At 41.6% G+C, this 5,955-nt stretch overlaps 2 non-coding genes across 2 annotated transcripts; one reads left to right on the top strand and one right to left on the bottom strand.

The window, feature by feature from the left end:
* Window positions 1–297: 297 nt before the first annotated feature.
* TRNAL-CAG (transfer RNA leucine (anticodon CAG)) lies at window positions 298–380 on the top strand. The gene has a single exon. It is a non-coding gene; the product is annotated as a tRNA-Leu (tRNA).
* A 226-nt stretch (window positions 381–606) lies between these two features.
* On the bottom strand, window positions 607–689 carry TRNAL-CAG (transfer RNA leucine (anticodon CAG)). Its single transcript has one exon. It is a non-coding gene; the product is annotated as a tRNA-Leu (tRNA).
* Between the last annotated feature and the right edge of the window lie 5,266 nt (window positions 690–5,955).

Genomic DNA, 5,955 nt, shown 5'->3' with positions numbered 1-5,955 from the left:
GTAAATGCATGAATGCAGAATGAATGCCTGTCGGCGGCACGAACGCACACGGGTCGAAGTAATAGTCCTCGGTCTCTCCGCCGTTCAATGTCCACCACACCGCGCGCGCCCTCTGCCGCTGCACAAGCGCCTAGTTCTGCACCTTCTCGTTCCGTCTCGCTCCTCCCCTTCGAGTCAACGCCAGTATCTAGCTCCTCCCAACGCAGGGAGGAGAACAAGACAGTTCCCGTGGTTCGCTACGCATGCGCACACTAGAGCCATTTTGAAGGGGATTGCTCGCAGCCCGCCATACCGGTAGTCAGGATGGCCGAGCGGTCTAAGGCGCTGCGTTCAGGTCGCAGTCTCCCCTGGAGGCGTGGGTTCGAATCCCACTTCTGACAAACCGTGGGTTTTTTTTTTTTTTTTTTTGCCTTTCATGTAAAGTGACACATCAAATAGGTAATACTATTAATCTTTTTACGAAACAAGTATTTCCTTCTTAAAAGGTGTTTTTTTTCTTAATGATATTTATTTGACTTTTGGAATGTAAAAGAGAAGGATCCGATTTGAAACCGCAAAGACACTCTCCTTAGACCCTGGAACGGGAAAAGAAAAAAAGTACGAGATTGTCAGAAGTGGGATTCGAACCCACGCCTCCAGGGGAGACTGCGACCTGAACGCAGCGCCTTAGACCGCTCGGCCATCCTGACTCTTAGAAACACGTTTGTGGCATCTTTTTTAGTGCACTGTATGGTGAGACGTGGCTTGAGAATTATCCAAATAATTTTGAGGTCCCTGGTAGCTCCAGATCCAACCACATAGCCCCTCGTCATCCGCAATCAATAACCACCCGCGTTGCCAAGATTTACCGTTATCCTTAATCTGGTTCAGTCTTTTTACTACTTATATGTTTTAAATGGAAACTCTAGCCTGAACAGAAAATGAAAATTAGTTTCTCTTGCCATCAATAGAAAATAACTATAAAAATAAATACTATGGAAATGAAACTATATTATTAAATTCTAGTCACTTGCCAACACTCGGAACCTGAAGTTTTGACATTATTTTTAATGACAAATACTATCGAAAGGGTCGAGACTATTGTTGAGTCCCTGGGGGAAGTGAGTAGGGGGTCTACATGATTCTTTTTGGAAGGGGGTGTGCTCGGTTATGGGCTTTGCCATGGGCTCCTCCATGGATGGGAAGACACGGGCAATGGGATCCCATTCCACAAGTGTTTAGCTGAAGCCTCATCAAGAGATAGTTGGCTTTTATACCTTTTTGTAAACTGGCCAAGGGCAAAGCTGGAGGATGTTAAACCTGGAGAAGAGATCATTTATGTCTATAAAAGCCTCATGTGTACAAAGGATTTAGATTGTGTCTGTTGATCCTTGCTCCGAGAACTGGGGCTTGAAGTGGGCATGCAATGGGTGGGAGGTTACCACGGAGGAAGTTTTCCACAGAAGAAAGAGCTTGCTGGAAAGAAAACAGGGTGCCTGTGTAGACAGTGATATCCCCATCATTGGAGGCATTTAAGACGAGGCTGGACATTCACTGGCAGAAAAACTGGTAAAGGGATTTGACAGTTCCTGTTTCTTATTGCTGCTGTAACAAATGACTACTAACTTAGAGACTTAAAACCACACCATTTATTATCTTATAGTTGTGGAGGTCAACACTGTGTTCCTTCAGGAGTCTCTAGGGGATATCCATTTCCTTTCCTTTTCCAGCTTCTAAAGACCACCACATTCCTTGGCTCATATCCCCACATCACTCCACCTTCTGCTTCTGTCTTCATGATGCCTTCTCTGACTCTGACCCTCCTGTCTAACCTCTTATTCTCACCTAACGCAACTTTGTGTGCCCAAAGCACAGTGAAGCCAAACACACCTGAACATCAGAGTTTGGAGCAGAGAAAGATTTATTGCCAGGGCCATGCAAGGAGAACGGGTGGCTTGTGCTCAAAAGGCTGGAACTCCCCCATGGGTTTCAGGGAAGAAGGTTTTATATGGAAATTTGGGTGGGGGGGCGCTGCAGTGTGTGTAACCTTCCTTTAGTTGGCGGTGAGGTAACAGTGTGGTGTTCTAAGAATCTCAATCATCAGCCTTCCAGTTCCAACCAGTCTGGGGTCCCAGTGCTTGTACTGAGCCTGAAGTTACCATCCTCTACTGGTCAGGGGCCTTAGTTCCTATAGAAGAACTCAGAGATGTATGTCAGGTTTTCCTTACATCCCCCCAAGAGGAACCAGGAGCAGGCCTCATGGCTGCACTATGGTTTCTTTCTGTATTCCCTCACTCTAATTACTAATTGAATCTGCCCTTTGGAACTCAGAGAAGGTATTGGAGGTGGAAACCTTTTTCCCACAAACAAGAGATGGGGAGTACAAAAAGGCCTTTGTACTTGGGAAGGCCCCACAGGGTCCTGTACAGTTTTAATTCTTCTTTTTCTTTGATACTCCTCAGTCTTCAGGGGAACAGGTGTTGAATATAGAGGTCAATCATAAACTTGGTAGAGGAACTTGGTTTTAGGGGAACTTGGTTTCATTATAAAGATGCTTGTATTTACACTGGGTCCATCCTGATAATCCAGAGTAATCTCCCTGTCTCAAAATACTTAATTTAGCCATATCTGCAAAATCCCTTTAATCATGTAAAGTAATATATTCACAGGCTCCAGAAATTGGAGGTAATTATCTTTGGTGAGGCAGCCTTTGTGTGTTTGAGGAGGGAAGAGGCAGGGTGAGAGAGAGACTTGTATATTTAAATTTTTGTATCATGTGCATATATTCTCTAGTCAAAAATAAATATAATTTCACCAGGTGATCAAGGTCAACATCAACAGTGATAAGTCAGATTGATAGTTTGTCAGATTGATTTGATGTGCCCTTAAATGGCACTTGGCCCCTGTAGACTTCCTCCCCAAAACACAATTACTCTGAGTCTAATCATGAGAAACATCAGACAAATCCCAATTTAAGAGCATTCTACGAAATACCTGAGTAGTGCTTCTCAAAACTAGCAAGGTCATCAAACACAAGGAAAGTCTAAGAAACTGTCACAGATAAGCCTAAGAAAAGACATCACTAGTAAATATAATCTGGTATCCTGGATAGGATCCTGGAACAGTAAAAGGACATTAGGGAAAAACTGAAAAAATCTGAATGAGGTATGGACTTTAATAATAATGTATCAATGTTGGCTCATTAATTATGATAAATATACCATACTATAACTAAGCAGGACTCTAAGGGGCCTTCCCAGGACAGACCCCTCCCCCATGTCCTCTGCTTTAGCTCCGATCTGAAGTACATAGATAATAGTATCTGGTACACATTTCCTGAGTTGTTTTACTGATGCTAAAACCACCACCAAATGGAAGAAATTAACTACTTGATGATCATGAGCATGTAGCCCCCAGACCTATCAGCACCTAAGGACTGATAATGTTAACCCCTGTGACACCACTCTGTTACCTCACCATAAACCAATCAGAGAACTGTGCATGAGCTGATTGCATAACCTGGGACACCCCATCATCACTTTGCCTTTAAAGCTGCCTCACTGAAACCCATTGGGGAAGTTCAGGCTTTCTGAGCATTAGCTGCTCTGGACTCCTTGCTTGGCGCCCTGCAATAAACGCTGCACTTTCCTTCACCACAGCCCAGGGTCAGTAGATTGCACACAGGTGAGCAGACACAAGTTTGGTTCAGTAACACTACTAATGCAAGATATTAATAACAGAGGAAACTGTGTGTGGGGTATAAGTGAATTCTCTGTACTCTTTGCAATAATTCTGTAAATCTGAAACTATTCTGAAAAGTTTAAAACTCTTAAATATAATACAATTTCATAGATTATATATTAACAAAACATAAACTGTAAAATATATAACTACATTGTTTATACATTTATATTGTGTATAAAATTATTTATTTAAAATATATATATAACAAAATGTGTCTATAAAGTCTCAGAGGCCATAAAAAATCTGGATCTGTGATTATCTCTGGATGGTGATATTTATTGTGATTTTTTTCTCATCAGTTACCTGCATTTGATATTTGTATAATGAACATAGATTACTTGGGTAATTCTTTTTTAATTAAAAAACTGTCAGGAAAAATTGGAGAAGGCTTTGGAAAAGGCAAAAAGATTCCTGGATGTTCTTTCAAAGGAATATTATGTGTTGTCTACAGCTGTGCTCTCTAATACAGAAGCCACTAACCACGTGTAGCTACTGAGCACTTGAGATGTTTTGCAATCTTGGTGTGAAAAAAAGAAAGCAAAATATCTCAGTAATAATGTTTACATGTTTAAATGATAATATTTTGAATATATTGGGTTAAATATGATATATTATTTTAAATTGTTTAAAATTCAGTTCGTAAATATGCAAACAAATCTTGTCTGGTAAAATGGAATTGATTCCATCCTTGGTAGAGGCCAGTTTTGCATTTATTAGCAAATTCATTTCAGCATTCCTGATTATGAGAGATATGTACATATATATATATATGCATATATGTGTGTGTACTACACAGTTCACTGGTATTAACTACACATATTGTTGTACAAACATCACCACCATCCATCTCCAGTACTCTTTTCATCTTACAAAACTGAGACTGTATACCCATTAAACAATAACCCTCCATTCCCTCCTCCCCCAAGCCCTGGCAACCATCATTCTATTTTCTGTCTTTTTTTTTTTTTTTTTTGGCCACACCAAGCAGCTTGCAGAATTTAGTTAGTTCCCCAACCAGGGATTGAACCTGTGCAGCCCGGCAGTGAAATCATGGAGTGCTAACCACTGGACCACCAGGGAATTCCCTATCTATTCATTTGATTACTCTAGGTACCTCATATAAGTGGAATCATATAATACTTGTCCTTTTGTGACTGACCTATTTCATTTAGGATGTCTTCAAGGTTTATCCATGTTGTAGCATGTGTCAGAATTTCCTTCCTTTTTAAGGCTGAATAATATTCCATTGTACATATATACTACATTTTGCTATCCATTCACCCATCAGTAAACACTTGGGTTGCTTCCATGTTTTAACTATTGTGAATAATGCTGCTATGAGCATGGCTGTATAAATATCTCTTCGAGATCCTGCTTTCAGTTCTCTTGCATATAGTATACCCAAAAGTGGAATCTCTGGATCATATGGTAATTCTATTTTTATTTCTTTGAGGAACTGCCATACTGTTTCCACTGCACAATTTTTTTTGCATTTTACTTTAAAAATGTATCCTTTGGGCTTCCCTGGTGGTGCAGTGGTTGAGAATCTGCCTGCCGACGCAGGGAACACAGGTTCGTGCCCCGGTCTGGGAAGATCCCACATACCGCAGAGTGGCTAGGCCCGTGAGCCATGGCCAAAAAAAAAAACCTAAGAGAGAAAGATCTCAGGATTTAGATGATCACATTTGAGAGTGGCAGTGGGAAGACCCATGGCCAAAAAAAAAAAAAAAAAAATGTATCCTTTAACAAAACGTTCTCAACATCCAGGAGGAGAATAGAAGGATGACCCATCTACAGATGGATACTTAACTACAGCATCTACAGAACATCGTATATAATTAGGATATGCCAATTTCCTGTTGGGCAAAGGAGGAGAAAAAGAAAAATCGGGGCAGTGGTGGGGGTGATGGAGATGGTGAAGCTTGGTGTCCTAGAGAAGAGGTTTCAGGAAGGGTCCTGGAACTGTGGGCATGGGTGGGAAGGGCCAAGGGAGAATGGAAGATGGAGGCAATTCCCAGAAGCAGGGCCCTGGGCCAGAGTGGGCTGAGGGACAGTGTTGATGCCCCTATGGCTATAGCTGGATCTTGCACCATTGGAAGGGAGGCTGAAGAAACTGACAGTGTTCCTTCTTCTAGTGGTTACTTCTCATATGTCACCTCCTCCAGGAAGCCTTCCCTGATGCTTCTTTCCTTTGACTAGGTATTTTGGCTTCCTCTGTGTTCCCACAACTCC

Source organism: Lipotes vexillifer, unplaced genomic scaffold (assembly GCF_000442215.2).
Source record: "Lipotes vexillifer unplaced genomic scaffold, Lipotes_vexillifer_v1.1 scaffold1347, whole genome shotgun sequence".
Classification (NCBI taxonomy): Eukaryota; Metazoa; Chordata; class Mammalia; order Artiodactyla; family Lipotidae; genus Lipotes; species Lipotes vexillifer.
The sequence above is the reverse complement of the archived record's forward strand: the minus strand, read 5'-3'. Positions and strand labels throughout refer to the sequence as shown.